The sequence below is a fragment of the Gracilinanus agilis genome, chromosome 1 (assembly GCF_016433145.1).
Source record: "Gracilinanus agilis isolate LMUSP501 chromosome 1, AgileGrace, whole genome shotgun sequence".
Lineage (NCBI taxonomy): Eukaryota > Metazoa > Chordata > Mammalia > Didelphimorphia > Didelphidae > Gracilinanus > Gracilinanus agilis.
In genome coordinates, this window is record NC_058130.1 from 728,766,827 (window position 1) to 728,786,215 (window position 19,389).

Sequence of the window (19,389 nt, forward strand, 5' to 3'; positions counted from 1 at the left end):
CGCAAAATGGCGCCGCCGCCGCCGCCCGCCTTTTATAGGCTCTCCAAGCGCCTGGGGGGCCACGCCCACGCCGCGGGGAACGGGGAGGGGAGGGGGAGGGGAAGGGAGGGGGCGGGGGCCGGGGCGCGCGCCTCCGACTGGAGAGTGCGCCGAGACGGCGTGGGGGGAAGGCAGGAGGGGGAGGGAAGGTAAACACGTAACTGTCCTCCGCACCCTATTGGTGGAAGGAGAAGAGAGAAGGGGCGGGGAGAGCCAGGGTGGCGATTGGTTGGGCCTGGTCGCTCCTTTGCCCCGCCCGGCCCCGCCTTCTCCCCTGCGCGAGCCGGCGCGCACCCTGCGGGGAGGCGAGTCTGAGAAGAGGCTGGGAGGGTGGGCCCGGCCGTTGCGAGCGCGTCGCGCGCTCCCGAGCGCGAGCCTCTTTTCGCTCCTCCCCCTGCTCCCGGGAGGGAGGCTGGTGAGTGCGCGCGCCGCCGCGGGCCCCGTCGGTTACGCGGGTGGGGGGAGGGGACCAGGCCGGGCTTTCTTGGGGTCGTATCCCCCATCTGAGGAGGCCTCTGAGGTCCTCTTCCGCTCTGCCATAGACCCTCTCTCCGAGCCTCAGTTTTCCCCTTGCTAAAGAACTGTCCTCTCATCAGCCTATCACTCAAGGTGTTTGTTGGGAAAACGCTTTAAAAGTCTTTAAATGCCCCAGAAGTGGGCTTCTGGGTCGTTAGGATCTCGGTTTTAGAGCCTGAGGGACCCATCCCCCTATTTTACAGATAGGGAAACTGAGGCCTCGGGCTGGGAAAAAATACTTGCGCAGATTTCACGTGGTTGTTATGGGTGGAATGTAAGTTCCTCGAGGGCAAGGAACTGTTTTTCTTGCATTTGTCTTGGTGGTGCCCGCACTTAGCAAGCTCTTGGAAGGAGTGGGCATGTTCTGTTTGCGGCTGTCGTCTATATTTTCTTCAGCTGGAGGGAACCTCCGGTGTGTTTAGTCCTTCCACCAATCCCGGTGGGCATCTTATTCATAACGTTGTTAGATTGCTTGCTGGGCATTGAAATGTTGTGATTAGCCTAGGATCACACCACTCTTAAGTGCCCGAGGCTGGACTTGAACCCCGGTCCTCTTGACACCAAAGTGGACTCCTCTTGTATTGCATAGGATGGTTTCATTAGTCTAGGGAACCCCCTACCAGTCTGGGTTATCACCTTCTCGGCCTGATTGGTCTTAGAAGATTGCCTTAGGGCCCCGAGAGTTTTAAATGGTTTGGTCCCAAGCTGCTAGTTAAATGCTAAGAGCAAAACTTGTCCTCCATGGGAACCAGCATGCCTTTCGCCCCCTCCCCTGAAGCGTTTGTGTGCATGTGTGTGTATATGTATGAATACATATATTATTGTACAGTCCACACTCTGGTCTGATAGGAAATAGATTTGTGAGGCAGGCAGCAGGGTGTAATGAGAAGAGTTCAAAAAAAGGTGGATTTGAATCTTGCCCCCAGTAGCTTAACCAAGACAGGGCTAGTATTTTACCACTCAGAAATACAGTTTCCAGGGTCATAAAATGGCGATAACATCGGTGTCTCTCTTGGAGGAGGGAGTTCCCTGGAGGCCTTAAAGAATGTATATCAAACCCTTTGCAAATGTAAAGTATTGTTGTTATATGGAAGGAACCAATTCTCTAGGTGGATGCTCTATGGAAAATTTCTGGAAAATCAAACTAGAATGGTGTTGGATGAGCAAGTGATCCAGTAGGAGGGGTTGGAATCTGTACCTGTGCAATTATGATCCGTTCCTAAGAGAGCATGAAAGCATCCAAACAACAATGTACCTGGCCCCGTCTTCCTAGTCATAAAGTGGCATCTTAAGGTATAAAATCAAAAGCACGAAATTGAGCCTTAAAGGATTTGAAAGTTGAATCCTAGCTTTGGCATGAGAATACTAATAACTGGCTCTCTAGAGCATTTTACAAATATGGTCTCATTTGATCCTCACAACAACCCTGTGAAATTGGTGCTATTATTATCCCCATTTTACAGATAAGGAAACTGAGGCAGGGGTGAAGTGACTTGCCCAGGGTCATACAGTCAAGTGTCCAAGGGCAGGATTTTAACTCATGCTTTCCTGACTACAGGTCCAGCACTGTGCCACCCAGTTGCATAAATATTTGCTCTTTATGGGCAAATTGGTTAAATCTCTTTTGGTTTCAGTGCCTTCATGTGTAAAATGAAGAAGAGTGGTGCTGGGTAGGGGCCAGATGCTTTCTAAGGGTGTTTCTAGTTCAAAATCCCAAGAAAAACTTGTCAGTGCTCACTGGCTGCTGTATATAGTTCAAAGTCCTCAACTTGATAATAGTTTCTATTATAGGTCCCAATCCACTTTTTTTATACTCCAAGCAAAGGAGAGACCTTGCTGATCTCTGACCAAATCCTCAATTTTCCTTTGCTGGCTCTAAAATGGCTAGGCTCTAAGGAGGAAAAAGTCCCAGTAAAGGCTGAGTAAAGAAGGCATAGGCCATAACTTTGCTCAGGGGGCCTTCCTTTCTAACTGCTTCCTCCCTGTTACCCCTTCAGAGACCCTCTGAGTCCCTTCAGACTGGATCTTCTGTTGTACATTCATTTCCTGCCTTTACCCAGCCTGTCTCCATGGACCTGAGGACTATCACCCTGGAATGTAGTCTTCCTCACCTTTGTCTCAGAATCCTTAGTCTCTCCTTAACCGCTGCAGCACATAGCAGAGGCTTAACTTCATAAATGCTTGCTGATTCATTGAAAGCAGAGGCTGTCTTCTATTTCTTTGTATGCCCAATTTCTTGCTTATGGGAGGTGCTAGAAGACAGTGCTTCCAATAATGAATGAACTGACAGCATTAAAGGAGAAAAGAAGCCTTTTCCTGTAAGGAAATGACCTCCCTAAAGGAAGATAGGATTTCACTGCTATTGAATAATGATATTTATAGAGGATTTTATTGCAAGAGACTTGTGAAAGTGGTTAGTTTAGGTAATTTACAGATGAGGAAACTGAGCCTCAGGTGAAGCAACTTGCTCATTGTGACAGAAATGAAAAGTTAAGTCCAGATTCTCAGAGTCCAGATCAGGTCTGCATTCCCCCATGCTGCAGCTGTTTCCCTAAACATATGAGTACTTGTGTTTCTGAATCTCAAAAGCACAAAAGAATAGATCAAAATACTCTTCCTGTAGTGCTCTCTTGCTTCATTGCATTTGATAGCAAGCTCTACTATTAAGTTATATGTTTCGAATTAGAAGAGGCCCTTACAAGTCATCTCATCCAAGCCCCACATTTTAAATTTGAGAACATGGAGACTCAGAGAGGGAAGTGAGCTGCCCAGGATCATGTAGGTGATCTCCATGGCTCTTCCCCGATTTATAACTTTTTTTAGAGCTGGAAAGATGTCATTCTTTATTGGATGGAATGTGTCCAAGAGTTAGTAATACAGCCTTCGATTCTAAGTAATTTTAAGAGAGAAAATTAAGTAGATACTTAGTGGAAAATAGTGGAGCTGAAATAGCTTTCAGAGAAGCCAGAGCTGGTTCTATATGAAGAAACTCCAGGCCATGTGCCATGGGAGTCAGGAAAATTCTTGTGCAAGGAGCCAGGAGAGCGGCTCCTAGTGCTTTGAAGAGCATTCAACCCACAAAATCAGACATTAAAAGAAAAGGTCCCTGGTACCTTTACAGAAAGAAATTCCTAAAGAGACTTGGGGGGTGGCTCTGACCTCCCCTGTGCTGCTTTCTCTTCAAATGTACACCCTTTCAGTATTTTCATTTTCACCCACTGGAAAAAAAACAAAAAAACAAAGATGGAAATACTTGTTTGCTAAGCTTGTCTTTTGAAATTATTAAATAAAAGATGCCCAGAAAATATTACTTTTCCTGTCTAGTTTTCTCCTCAAAGCACAGTCAGTGCCATCATCTTTGTTTTGAAACAGTTAGAGATGATACTTCAAGTCCCCAGGACAACTGAAACTTAGATCACAACCTGATTTCCAGCCTGGAATCCTAGGAGTTTGTCTGAAACCTTGAAATATCTTTTTAATGTTGGACCTAGATTTTTGAGGATGCCGTAATTCAATGATTGGAAGAATAAGGTTGATAACTTTGTGCAATTCTGCCTCCCTGAAATCCAATTCACTCACAAGTCAGGACATCACCCTCATGATGTCATTGGACTTCTTTGAGAATGAAGGACCAAAAATGCCACCTTGTTTTGGAGAATAAAATTTAGGGCAAAAAAAAAAAAATCATATTGAGTCTTACTTTCCCAGATCTATAAATGTGATCTCTTGTCTGTCTCTATCTCTCTCTAGACACACATACACAAATACCAGATTAACTAGCTAACTGCCAAATCCCCAATTATTTGTGCCAAGGAGGCATAGCTTCTTTTTTTTTTTTAAACTCTTACCTTCCATCTTGGAGTCAATACTGTGCATTGGCTCCAAGGCAGAAGAGTGGTAAGGGTAGGCAATGGGGGTCAAGTGACTTGCCCAGGGTCACACAGCTAGAAAGTGAGGCCAGATTTGAACCTAGGACCTCCCTTCTCTAGGTCTGGCTCTCAATCCACTGAGTCACCCAGAGGCATAGCTTCTTTGAAAGTGAATTAGTATGGTTTGGATTAGAAGTATATTTAAATAACTGTCAATCCAATTTAGATGAATGAGTACTAAATAAAAGACAGGAAAAAAGCTGAAAAATTCAGACTTCTGATTTTATTTTTATTAAACAGAAAGATCATCTGCATAAAAAGGTAAAATTAAAACAACAAAAAGAAATAGCAGGACTAGTCCCTTGTCAGGAATCTTTGTGGAAATTTTAAAGCTGCTCCTACTCTGAGTAGGAACATATAAACAGACATTTATATTTACAAAATACTTTTAGTCTTCTAGTTATAAAAATACAAATCATCATAGCTCTTGAAAAGTAGATGGTGGCATTGTCACAGAAGAAGGGAAAATGGCACCACTGAGGTTAAGTCATATCTTACTCTTCCTGACCTCGTTTAGGGTTTTCTTGGCAAAGATACTGCAGTGGTTTGCCATTTTCTTCTTCCGCTCATTTGACAGAGGAGGAAATTAAGGCAATGAGGGTTAAGTGACTCGCCCAGGATCACCCATCTAGTAAGTGTCGTGTCGTAACCACTGTGCTGCCTAGCTGCCTGAGGTCATAGAAAATTGTCACAGAATAGACTTAACACAAGATTTCCTGTCCTGTGCTTGATTTAAAAAAAACTTTCTTGCCTCAAAAACCCAACCACCTCCAACTTGCTCCTGTAGAGAAGTCCGGGTCATGCAGTGTTTCTAACACGAGTCTGCTACCATGGAAATGGTTGTGATGTTACAGGCTCAGCATTATGACTTCACTATAGGGTCAGCCAGAAAGAAAAGATTTCTGGGGCAAGGGAAGGTTCGAGAAATCCTTAAACACAGATGCAATGTTTTATCTTACTAAAGAGTATTTAGACAATCCTAGAAAAATCCATTTTTCTTCAACTAGGCTATAAACATGCATATATATGATGTGTACGCTATTTGCATGTTAAATTTTAGAGACAGCAAAAATTTTCAAGTACAAGAAAAATTTGGATTTACAAAGCCAAGAGGTCTAGAAATTCAGTATTGTAACTCAGCCCCCCTAAATGACCAGTTGTGTTCTTTGGACTGTGGCAGATCTCTTTAAAAAAAAAAAAAAAAAAAAAAAAAAGGCTGGTCTATCTGATATTCAGAAACTGGCTCCTTCCAGCTTAACCTAATCACCTGGCTAATAGGCATTTCACCAAAACCCAAGGAAATATTGCTTTTTCAAGTTTAATTAGTTGAACATCTCTCAGCGGTGTGTACATTTCAATTGCTTGTTTTCTGGTGTTTTTGTTTGTGTTTAAACTATGAAATGGCCAGTCCTCTGGCTGCAAAAATCAACTACAAATACAGTGGAAATGAATTGAGATAACACTGGTATCCAGGGACCAGGATGGCACCTGATTTATGGGCCTTGTATGTTAGAGTGAGAAAAAGGCATCATTGTGGGGGACTTTGTATACAGTGAGCAGGATTTGACCTAAGCAGGTCTGTGGCAAAGTCAGACACTTCTTGTTGGTTTTATAACATATGCAAAAAGAAAAACAGTCTAGAAAGATTGCAACATGATTGTTGACAATTTGAAGCATGCTCCAGGACCCATAACAGAAGATAAGAAATAATTCTTTACCAGCTCCATTCATCCTGCCTACAAGAAAGACTCCTTTGTTCTCTGTTTCTCTACCTATGAAACAGGGATGGAGACGTTCACTTTTGTTTGTCAAAGGCAAGAGCTGTGAGACATTTGTTATACAGAACTACTGCCTGACCTCTTTTGTAGAAATTCTGGGATGAGTGAAGGCTCCAGCAAAATAAAGATGTGCCTAGCTTTTTGTCTTATCTCAGCCTGAATTTTAAACTTGTGCTAATATGGAATACATTTACCCATTCTTCTGCCAAAAGAAAATGTAAAAGATTCAGTTTGTGAAAACGACATGCCAAGAACAAGTGAGAGAAAGAGAGAAGGGACTTCCTTATTTTGTGAGGAAGGGAAGACCTTTTGTTTTAGAGAGTAAATAGGGGCAGCCTTGAACAGAAGTGTTTGAGTATCAGCTTGCTTACTTGGTAAGGTGCTTAGGAAACCTAGGGCAAATCATCTCAGTTCTTTGAATCTCCGTGTCCTCATTTGTAAAAAGAGGGATGATAATATACTGCTCATTCCCAAAGGTTTTGTGTAGGTAAGGAAAAACATTTTATCAACAGCGAAATGCTATATTCTTAACAAGCAATCCAGTTCAGCAAACAAAATTATTAAACCTTTACTCTGGCAGCTAAGACTGAGTTTCAGAAAAGGGTCAGACCTGTACTAGGAGTTTCCTCCCCTGGGAGTTTCCTGTGTAGATCAGTGATGTTACAGCTCTAGTTGCCTTTCTAACTTTGTTAAAAGCACAGGAAGAGACAGAAATGGAAAAATGTGCTTAGGCAGCTAGATGACAGTGTAATCAATTACAATCAATCATATTGTAATCAAGAGAGACCTGAGTTCAATGATTTATACACTTTAAACTAGCTATGTGATCCTTAGGCAAACCCTTACCTTCTTTAGGCCTTATTTTCCTTCAAGTATCTGTGAAAGGAAATTCTTGGTTCTCTTTGTCTATTCTGAGTTTACAATTGTGAAAAGGGAATCCTTTATTCTCTTTGCCTATGGAGTTAAAACTTTGGTTAATAACTCACTAGATTGTGAGGGCAGGATTAACTCTCCTTTGTCTACCTTTTGATTGAATCAATACAAGCTTGAAGTAGGTGGAGGAGCTAGAAGACCTCTTAGTGAATTCACACCCTGCTTAGTGCTAGGTGAGAAGCCAGCAAGAAACTTGGAGAGCTCCATTCTTTTTCTAACTCAAACAGCCAGAAACTTTAGAATTCTTTTAAGAGTTCACACACTCAGAAACGTGTGAATCCTAGGATGAAAGTTAACACCTTTAGAGGTGACAAGTCAATCCCACAGACACTGCCCCTGGGCAGTGCTGGACAATTTGGAAACTGTGATTGGCCTTTGTGAAAAGGAGCAGGGACAGGAAACCACCATAAATGCCATGAAATCCTTGGGCTTAGGGCAGTCTGGTGAAGTTGAATCTTGTGGAGAGTGTCTCCTGGAGATAGTCTTCAAGGAACTTCACTGGAAACTGCAGCTTGGATCAGATTGTGGCTTCAACTTAGATTCTGACTCCTGGACTACTTCCTTGGGTCAGTGAAAAGGGCTGACTCCTTCCTAGTTTCCTAAGAGACTAACTTCCGTCTTGGAGGAGGCCTTGTAGTTACTTTCTACCGGCCCTCCTGGCTGAGGACTAGTATGGGTATTTTCTCTAACATCTCTCACATTTCTCTATTTTATTGTTTCCCCTGTATTTTGTAAATAAACTTCTGACTTGAGATATAATAACTTTGGCAACCACATTATTTCATATAATTTAAACCCAATCACTAAATTTAACTTTTACACTTTAAATGAAGGGGCAAAAGAGGGATATCTTGATCTGTTTAGCCCTAGAGGGCAGGCAAAAGGTGAAAGTTGCAGATTTAAAATGTATTGAAAAGCTTAAAGGTTAGAGTTACCTAAAACGAAATGAACCACCTTGGGAAGTGGTGGATTCTCCCTCACTGGAGAAAACCTCACTGGTTTTTTTTTTTAAAACCCTTTCCATCCTAGAATCAATTGGCTTTATGGCAGAAGAGCAAGTTAGGGCTAGGCAATGGGGATTAAATGACTTGCCCAGGGTCACATAGCTAGGAAGTGTCTGAGGCCAGATTTGAATGCAGGACCTCTAGTCTTTAGACCTGGCTCTCAATCCATCTAGCTGCCGCCATCCAGAGTCTTTAGGAAGATACTGAATGACCATTTAACAGTAGTGATGTAGAGCAATGGAGTCAAACTTATTGCTTTAATCTGCATCTTCATTTAGAAAACTACAAATTAGCATTACCTATGTTGGATTGTATTTTTATTTATTTTGTTAAACATTTCCCATTTACATTTTATTTTTTTTTTTATTTTAAACCCTTAACTTCTGTGTATTGACTTATAGGTGGAAGAGTGGTAAGGGTAGGCAATGGGGGTCAAGTGACTTGCCCAGGGTCACACAGCTGGGAAGTGTCTGAGGCCGGATTTGAACCTAGGACCCAATTACATTTTAATCTTGTCATATTCTGGAATTTTGCTAGTTGTAAGTGTGATACCTCTGATGGACATGGAATTTTTCTTAAATGTTTTGTTGAAAATTTCATATTGAACATCAGTATATCCAGCTAAATTTGCTTAGTAAAAATTCAATTTAATTCATTTAAATACATAGGATACAGGGCATCCTCAAAGTTTTAGTGCAGATTATTAACACTTAAAACTACACTAAGACTTATGGAATTATCCTGGATAATCATTCTTTTTCTAAATCTCAATTAAGAACCTTTCATTTTTTTTCTTTCTCATTCAGCTGCTCCTCCACAGCTCTTTTCAGTATTGCATTTTATTGCTTTTAATTATTTTTACCAGGTAAGGTAGTACCTCAAAGCTGTTTTAATTTGCATCTCTATAATTATTAGTCAGGCTTAGCATTTTTTTAAGTGAGTACTAACAACTTGTATTTTAATTCTCTGTTCATGTTCTTTGACCACTTAATCCATTTAAAACTTGGGAGTTACCACTGTGACTTTTAACAGTTCCTTTAAAAAAATGTTTTAAACTGTCATATTGTTGCAAATATCTTCTCCTAATCTGTTATTTTTCTTTTAATTATGTCATTTTTATTATTCAGAAATGTTTTGTTTTAATGTAAACATGTTTATTTTTGCCTCTAATTGCTTCTCTTTGTTAAGTTAGGAAAAATCTTTCTCCTTTGCACAACTGAGATAAATACTTCATTATATTTTCAACTTTTTTATAGTTCCTTTTTTTAATTTGTTAAGCTGGCATTCATTTGGGTATGTGGTGTAAGAGGTGGGTCTAAATCCCTTTCTCACCAAATTGCCAACTAGTTTTACCAAGTATATTTGTTAATGTTTTCTTTAATTTTGATTTGTATATATTGGATAAAATATACAGACTCAACTGTCAAAGAGGTCTTCCTAAAGAGCAGTTCTAACCATGTTTCCCAAACCTATACTCCCGCCTCCTACTTGGGAAATTCTCCTGATTCCCTATCACCTCTAGAATTAGAAATAAGATCCTCTTTTGGCATTCAGGGCCCTTCATGAAAAGCTCTGGCAGTGGATTAACTATGTTGGGTAAACATTAGTGAGAATTCATTGAAGACACTGAGGTCATGGTCTGAGTGACTGGGAGGATGTCAGTGCCCTCCCTCATCAGGAAAAGCAAAGTTGAGAAGGAGCCAGGGTTTTGGGAAAAAATAATCAGTTCTTTTTAGACATGATGAATTTAAGAAGCCTATGGGACATCTGGTTTGAAATGTTCAAGGAGTAATTGGAGATGTTAGACTACACTTGGAGAAAGTAGGACTAGACATATGTAGACATACAGATGTATAATTACATATATATGTGTATATATTGTGTGACATAGGTATATGCACGTGTTTGCATATCTATATTTCTATCTACATTGAATCCACAAGAGCTAATGAGATCAAGGTGAATAGTAGTGAGTAAAAAGAAAAGGGAGCCAAGGACAGGGCCTTGCAGAACAGCCTTGGCATGACATGGAGAAGAAGCAAAGGAGACTGAGAGCGAGAACAGAGTCACAAAGCCTTAGAGAGGGGAAGGTATCCAGGAGAAGAGAAATAATTGACACTGCTGTGGAGAAGTTAAGGAAGATCAGGATTGAGAAAAAGACAGCAGATTTAATCATTAAGAGACCAGTGGTCATTGTAGAGAGGGCAGTTTCAGTTGTGTAAGATTGAAAGACAAATTGCAAATAATTTAGGACAGAGGAAGGGGAGGTAACAATTGTAAATGTCCGTCTCAAAGAGTTTAGGCAGGAAAGGGAGGAGAGATAAAAGGCAACAGCTAATAGGGATGGATGGAACAAGTAGAGCTTTTGAGCACGGGGGCTATTTGGCAGCAAGGAAAGAACCGGGAGATAGAGGTTGTAGATAAGTGAGAGAATAGGGATGATAATGAGAACAATTTTCTGGAGGTTTGGGGGATGTAATTAAGGGTGCAAGTAGAGGAGTTTACTTTGGCAAAGCACTCAAGGGCTACTGCTTTATCTGAAACTGGAGTGAAGGAGGAGATAGTAGAAGAATATGTCTGAATGATATGAGATGAGGAGGAGGGAGAAGAAAGAGCTCTGAACAAAAAGGTTGCAGTGTTTTTAGCGGCCTTGGAAAAACTGAACAGGGTTAAGGTCATAAGGCTTTAGGAAAGATAGAATGATGAAAGGTCATGATCAGTTAAAGGGATTTCAGAATTCATGAGCATAGATGTGGAACACTTGTGGAGAATGGCAAGCATGTGATCATCTCTAAGTGTAGCAGAGATGGATTGGAGAACTAGGTCATGGGAAGTGAGTAGACTGAGGAACCAGGACATTAGGGTATTTGAGGAGGAATCAGTATGTATGTTCAGGTCCCTATTATGAAGGCAGAAAGATTGTGAACAAGGTATTAAACTCATTGGAGAAGGAAGGAAAAAAGCTGTGTGGAAGGTTGTCTCTCCTTGAACATCCCTTATAGGTGGTCTTTTCAACCTTGCTTTGCCTTATCTTAGTTGTAAGCAAACCTGTTCTGATGTCTATTTAACCCTCTTCTGATCTCTGAGGTTTGATTTTGATCTTTTATCATTGCCCTTTGTGGTATTCCGGAAGAACACTTTAGATTTGTATATATTAAATGACATTAAATATAGTACAAAGTTCCCTGAAAATTAATAATTTTAAAAGAGATAGTCCAAGTCAGGAGTTTGGCTTTGGTCTGTTTTGAAAATACAATGTTGGAAACCCTTTCAGATTTTAAATCTTTGAAAAAGCTTATGATTTGATTTGTAAATAATGACAGGACTGTTGTCTCTGTTACCAAGACTTGAAACCTCGGTGGCATCAATCATTGACTCTTCTCACACTTGGACTCTGTCACCAGATTCTCCTGCTTTAATTCATTCAGTGCACAGTCCCAGAGAAATCTTCCTCAGAGACTGTTTTGATCACGTCCCTCCCCTGTTCAAAAGTTTTCAATGATTCCATGAGAGATGCAACCTCCATAGCCTGGAGTTCAAGGTCCTTCATTATCTGGCCTCTTTAAAAATTCCAGCTGTTTTCCAATTGAGCCAAAATGGTCTTCTGGCTTTTTCATCTCTGCACTTTTATTTTGTTCCCTTCCCTGGAGTGCCTCTTCCATGGCATGCTTCGGTGATCAGTTCATGAACCATTCCCTGAGCTCTCCAATTACAAGTGATCTCTGGCTCTGAGGAAATCCTGTCATAGTCTTCCCACTGGCAACCATGGTCATTCCAGCATCCTCTGTGAACAGTGTCTTCTCCTCATGACTGACCAAAAGGACTCTCATAAGAAATTGTTTCAGTACAAGGAAATGGATGGGCACCTCAGAGAGTTAAGAGAACAATTGAAAGAATTTGCTAAGGAATAGCTAGATGGCACAGTGGTTAGAGCACCAGATCTAGATATGGGAGTTCCTAGGTTCAAATTAGGCTTCAGACACTTCCTTGCATGGCTCACTTAACCTCATTATCTAGTCCTTACTGCTCTTCTGTCTTAGAATTGATACTGAGATAGAAGGTAAGAGTTTAGAAAAAAAAAAAGGAAAGGAAAGAAAGAATTTGCCAAGCAAAATTCAAAGTTTGAAAATGATCCCAAGACCTTACAGTGCTGAGTAGGTTGCAGGTGAAGTGCTTAAACAATTAACTGAAAAAACAAACACTATTAAAGCATCAAATGGACCAAGACAAAGCAGCTGAAGCCAAGGACAAATGTTGCTCTGGGGGTGACCACACTAACTTTCCCGAGATATTTGTCAAAATTTGATCTAGTGGCTTACAAAATGTTTCATGAAGCCCCTGGAAACGTTTCTTATTCAGGAATTGGGTCTAGCAGAACAAATTAGAGGACTGAAAGTTAATAGGATTGACTCCCTTATAAGCCCTGAGTTATTCCAGCCTGTAGAAATAATACCTCTAAAAGTTTTTTTTTTTCTAGATGAACTACCAGGAACATGAAAAATACTCTTAGCAAGAACTGTTGTTGTCTAGCTGGTTTGGAATTTGTTAAAAGTTGTATTTAGTTCTATTGTAGACGAGTGCACTGGTGAAAGTGCTCATGTGATCAGAGAAATGTTCAGGCATATCAGATCATCAGCTGTGTGTCGTTGTCTCAGATGAACTAGATGCTGGTGGTGCCTATTGTTTTTCTGGTGGTACTTTGGATGTTAGAGAAATTCAGACAACTCTAATGGAGTTCCTGAATCAGATAGATGGATTCAATATTCTACACCAATTTAAAATGAGCATGATTACATGAAGACTAGGCACACTGGGTTCTGTTTTGTTGGTTCAGGAATATAAATTAGAAAAATATGAATTGATTTACCAAATGAACAAGCAAGATTATCCATAATGAAGATTTCATGCAGGTCTTACCACAAAACCCGGTGAAATAGATTATAAAGCAATTGTGAAGCCCTCAGCCCTCAGATGACTCAAATAGAGCAAAACTGAGAAATGTTTGCCCTGAAGCAGGGACGTCTGCAATCTGAGCAGGTCATAATTTTGTAGTACAGGAAGAGTTCATGAAAGCAGTCAGAAAAGTGGCTGATTCTGAGAAGTTGTAGACTACAGACCTGCCTAGGGTAGACAACATGAAAGATAATCAGCATAATGGAAAAATAAAGTTGAGGGGAAAAAAAAAACGAAATCCTATAACACTGAATCATTTCAATTCAACTAGCCTACTGTATATCTGGTGCTATAATTGACACTAAGGATACAAAAATAAAAATTGAAATAGAGCCTGCTGCCCAGGGGAAACAGCATGCCCACAATGTGTAAATTAGGCCTCAATATGTAAATAAACCTGTGATCTTCATTTATGTATAGGAATTTTCCTCTACCAGTGCAGGTAACCATCCATTCCAACTTTCTTTGTGGCTTTGATCTATGTGTTCTGGTAAAACCTCTATAGAAGGTGCACCCATGGGTGAAATATCTACCTTTGGTTATTTTACTATCTCATTAATATTTATGACTGTTCATTGGTCATTTCTCTGACCTCTTGAGTAATCCATCTCCCTTTCCATTCTTCCTTTGAAGATAATTTCTTTCTTGTAAGTTATCATTAACAGTATATTACAGCCTGATTACACCCACCAGATGCCTTTCTTTTATTACTGAGTCACCAGTAACTTTAATTCTTCTGAGATCAGGAGGTTCCATGTTCTGTAGCCATTTAACATTCCTGGAGGATTATTGGTGTGAGATGGACTTTTGTAAGCAGTGAGCAGCTCAGGATTCTTAGAAGTACTTAATATTTGTGCCTGATCACCTATTCTATCATGGATCAAATTCATGTTCTATTCGCAGCATTTTTCCTGTATGTATATGTATATATATACACATTTACTATCAAAAACTATCTCTTGAGCCAAGTCTACAGAAGAGAGGTTCTAGGTTCAAATCTGGCCTCAAATACATCCTAGGTGAGTGACCCTAGGCAAGTCACAACCCCATTTGTGTAGCCCTTACTGTTCTTTTGCCTTGGAACCAATACCCAGTATTGATTCTAAGACAGAAGGTAAAGGTTTAAAAAAAAACCCAAACTATCTCCATGGACTGCCTGTGCAGTTATAGACCATATTTGAATGAACCTGGATTTAAGTGAGAGCTTGATGTAATTATCTTATGCAAATGGAAACTCTTGAAGACATTCGCCACTGATAGGAAGTCTTTCCAAAAATCACTATTACAGGTAAAGTGGAGGTTCAGGGTGAGGAGAGGAGGAGGAGGAAGAAGAGGATGAGAGGACCACAGTTTGAATGAGAAGGATCTGGGGGTTTTAATGGATTGTTAGCTCAATGGAGATCAACAGTGTGATCTGGCAACTCAAAAAATTCATGGGAACTTGGGCTATGTGAGAGCCGTAGAACCCAAAAGAATAAGTTCTAGTTGTGCTGTACTCTGCCCTCTTTGCACCATATCTGAATTAACTTTCGAAATCCCAGGCAACATTCATTGTTCAAAGGACACTGACAAACAGGTTCGTTGAAACAAGGTCAATTGAACTAATGAGAGAAAATTGGCTGAAATTGTTGGACACTCATTTTATAGCTCTCTAAACCATTTTTCTAGCCCTGTGCCCCTCCTTTCTTGGAAAGTGGGAAGATCCCTGGAGTTCAAATTCAGCCTGAAACAGTTACTAGCAATGTGACCCATGGGCAAAGCACTTAACCCTGTTTGCCTCAATTCTACATCTGTAAAATGAACTGGAGAAGGAAACAGCAAACCACTCCAGTATCTTTGCCATGAAAACTCCAAAATGGGGTCATGAAGAGATGTAAATGCCTGAACAACAACACAAAAAGGTATTATGATGATGATAATAATAATAATAGAGTTCTCCTACTATGTACCAGGCACTGTGCTAAATGCTTTAGAAATATTTCATATATTTCAGCTAGATGACTCAGTGGATTGAGACCCAGGCCCAGAGACAGGAGGTCTTGGGTTCAAATCTGGCTTCAGACACTTCCTATCTATGTGACCCCAAGCAAAACTCAATTTCCTTCCTTAGACTTATTAGAAAAAGCTTGATTCATTCAGTCATAAAGTGCCTACTCTGTCCCATATATTGTGCCAGCTTCTGGAACTATGAAAACAAAAAGTCCCAGACATGGAGAAACGTACTTTCTGGGGGAGGGTGTAATACATAAATACAAGATATATACTAAGCAAATGTAAAGTGATTTCTGAAGGGCAAAGCCCTAAAAACTGGGGAGGATCTGGATAGGTTTCTGATAGGAGGCAGTGCTTAAGAAAGAAGCTACCGATTATATAAGGCAGAGAAGGAGGGGCATTCAGGATATGGGAGATACATATGGCATATAAGCAGGAGATGGGGTGCTGCATACAAGGAACAGCAAAGAAACCAGTTTGGCTGGAACATGGGGTACGTGAAGAGGAGCAATGTGAAGTAATCCTGAAAAAGCAGACAGGAGCCAGGTTGTGGAGGTTTCTACATGCCCAATAGAAAAGTTTATATTTTATCTTAGAAATAAGAAGGAAACACTAGCTTCTTGAGTGGGGGAGACAGGTCAGATCTGGGGTTTAAGAGTATTAATTTGGCAGCCATGTGGAGCATAGATATAGAGAAAAAGAGATTGGAGGCCAGGAGGTCAATTAAGAGGCTTTTGGGAATATTTCAAGTGATTAAAAAAAAAAAAGTTGTATTGGTACCTTTTGCCCTTCCACCATAGTCTGTTTCCAGTTAGATCATGCAGTCCCTCTACCCTACCCCCGGATCCTTCTGTGAGCAATGGAAGCATTATAACAAAAACAACAGTTAAGAAAAACCAGCAGACTCAAGAATATTAGGTAGGGTATACAATATTCTATATACATAGTCCCCCACCTCTCCAATGAAAGGAGAAAAATGTACTTATCTTCTCTGAGACATTCAGCTTTCATTTCTTTTTCTTTTTCTTTTTTACACTGGCATAGTTATTGTATATACTGTCCACTATGCATCAATTCATATAACTCTTCCATGCTTCTCTGAATTTCTCATTTTCAATTTCTTATAGCACAACTGAACAGTTGATGGTTAACCATCTGTTTTTTCCCCAGTTCCTTGTGGTCTGTAGAATTAAAAAAACAACACATTTTTATGTTTTACGTGTTTGCACATGTAAAATCTATGAGATTGCCTACCATCTCAAAAGGGGGTGAGGAGTTGGGGTGGAGGAAGAGAAATGTTGGAAACTCTTTTTCCATGTAATTGGGGAAAAATAAAATGAAATTTAATACCTTAAAAGATTCATTTTTAATTCTATGCTTTGTTTTGACATTACCATTACATTGTAATCATTGTGCACATTATTTTCCTGGTTCTCTTTACATCAGTTCACATGTCTTCCTATATGACTGTTTTCAATTAGTCTATTAAGTTCATATACCACAGTTTATAAACCATTCTCAGTTGATGATCATCTGGATACTCTGTTTCCAGTTCTGGGTAATGCAGCACTTTTTGTGACAGTAAAGACTGGGAAACAAACCATATTACCATTGATTGGGGATTGGCTGAGCAAATTGTGGTGGGTGAGAGTAATGGAATCCTACTGTGTCACAGCAAATGTGAAGGACACAGAGAAGCATGAGAAAAGACTTATAAACTGATACAGAATGAACTACACAGAACTAAGAAAACAACATACATAATGACTACAACAATATAAACAAAATGAACAACAAAAAAAACCAGACCAGAACATGATGGCCTTAAAGCTTCCAAGAAAGGAGTAGAGAAATGGCGCCTCTTTCCTTTCATTCCAGAGGTAGGAGACATCTGGAAGGGAAATATCACATCTACTAGCAGAGACAGTTGGTGTGTTGGGTTGGTTATACTACATTGATCGTCTCTTTTTAAAAAATCTTATAAGGGATGTCTTACTGGGTGGAGGAGAAGTATATGTTCAGAAATGAAGGTGATATAAAAAAACATTTAGTGCCATACCTATCAAACTACTAAAAAACTTCTTTACTGAATTAGAAAAAACTATAACAAAGTTTATTTGGAAGAACAGAAGATCAAGAATATCAAGGGAAATAATGAAAAAAAAAACGTGAAGGAAGGTGGCCTAGCAGTACCAGATATTAAACTATACTATAAAGCAATAGTCATCAAAACAATATAGTACTAGCTAAGAGACAGAAGGGAGGATCAGTGGAATAGACTTGGGGTAAATGATGTCAGCAAGACAGTGTATGATAAACCCAAAGAGCCCAACTTTTGGGACAAAAATCAACTTCGACAAAAACTGCTGGGAAAATTGGAAAACAATATGGGAGAGATTAGGTTTAGATCAACATCTCACACGCTACACCAAGATAAATTCAGAATAGGTGAATGACTTGAATATAAAGAAGGAAACTGTAAATAAATTAAGTGAACACAGAATAATATACTCGTCAGATCTCTGGGAAAGGAAAGATTTTAAAACCAAGCAAGAGTTAGAAAAAATTACAAAATGTAAAATAAATAATTTTGATTATATTAAAAAGGTTTTGCACAAACAAAAACAATGCAACCAAAATCAGAAGGGAAACAACAAATTGGGAAAAAAATTTTATAACAAAAAATTCTGACAAAGGTCTAATTACTCAAATATACAAGGAGCTAAATCAATTGTACAAAAAAATCAAGCCATTCCCCAATTGATAAATGGGCAAGGGACATGAATAGGCATTTTTCAGATAAAGAAATCAAAACTATCAATAAGCACATGAGAAAGTGTTCTAAAAACTCTAATAATTAGAGAAATGCAAATCAAAACAACTCTGAGGTACCACCTCATACTTGGCAGATTGGCTAAAATGACAGCAGAGGAGAGTAATGAATGTTGGAAGGGATGTGGCAAAATTGGGACATTAATGCATTGCTGGTGGAGTTTTGAACTGATCCAACCATTCTGGATGGAAATTTGGAATTATGCCCAAAGAGCACTAAAAGAATGCCTGCCCTTTGATCCAGCCATATCATTGCTGGGTTTGTACCCCAAAGAGATCATAGGGAAAAAGACACGTACAAAAATATTTATAGCTGTGCTTTATGTGGTAGCAAAAAAAAACTGGAAAATGAGGGGATGTTCTTCTATTAGGGAATGGCTGAACAAATTGTGGTATATGCTGGTGATGGAATACTATTGTGCTCAAAGGAATAACAAACTGGAAGAATTCCATGTGAACTGGAACGACCTTCAGGAATTGATGCAGAGTGAAAGGAGCAGAGCCAGAAGAACATTGTACACAGAAACTGGTACACTGTGGTAAAATCGAATGTAATGGACTTCTCTACTAGCAGCAGTGCAATGACCCAGGACAATTCTGAGGGACTTATGGAAAAGAACACTACCCACATTCAGAGGGAGAACTACAGGAGAGGAAACACAGAAGAAAAACATCTGCTTAAACACATGGGTTGATGCAGACATGATTGGGGATGTAGACCCGAAACGACCACACCAATGCAACTATCAATAATATGGAAATAGGTCTTTATAGGTTACACATGTTAAAACCAGTGGAAATGCGTGTTGGCTATGGGGGAAGGAGGGTTAAGGGAGGGGTGAAGGGAAAAGTAAGAACATGAATCATGTAACCATGGCAAATTTTTCTAAAAAATTAAAAAAAAGATTAATACAGATATTTTTTAATAGAAAAGGTGTTGCCACAAATATGGGACTTTACGTTCCTTGAGGCATATGCTTCATAGTTGTATTTCTGTGTTAAAGGGCATAAAAAGTTGAGTCACTTTTCTCCCGTGATTCTAAATAAATTTCCAGAATAGTTGGACAAATTTGAATTCCATATGAAGTATATTAGTTTTTCCATCTTCTCTCAGCATTGAGCATTATCTTGGTCTATTTGCTACATATGCAGTTAAACCTCAGAATTGTCTTCATTTACATTTTTTTTACTGGTGATTTGAAGCAATCTTTCCTGTGATTGTAATTTCCTTGAAAACTGTTTATATCCTTTGACCATTTATCTCTTGGAGTTTAGCAGCCAATGTAGCTGTTGGTTCTGTGGAACAACTTTAGACCATCCCTTGTAGAGTACTATAAATGCACAGCTCTCTATGAAAGACAAAGGGAAATAGAGGAGGAGGAGTCATGGGGGTCTTCATGTTTGGGAAACAGA

The 19,389-nt window shown here is 39.7% G+C and overlaps 1 protein-coding gene and 1 pseudogene across 1 annotated transcript in view; both read left to right on the top strand.

Moving 5' to 3' along the window:
- The first annotated feature begins 6 nt into the window (after positions 1-6).
- LOC123256783 lies at positions 7-13,449 on the top strand (annotated as a pseudogene).
- Positions 439-19,389, top strand: part of JSRP1 (junctional sarcoplasmic reticulum protein 1) — a 78,842-nt gene continuing 59,891 nt past the window's right edge. Inside the window, exon 1 of the mRNA XM_044671999.1 lies at positions 439-454. The gene's annotated coding sequence lies outside the window, so the exon portion shown is untranslated. The remainder of the gene's footprint in view (positions 455-19,389) is intronic.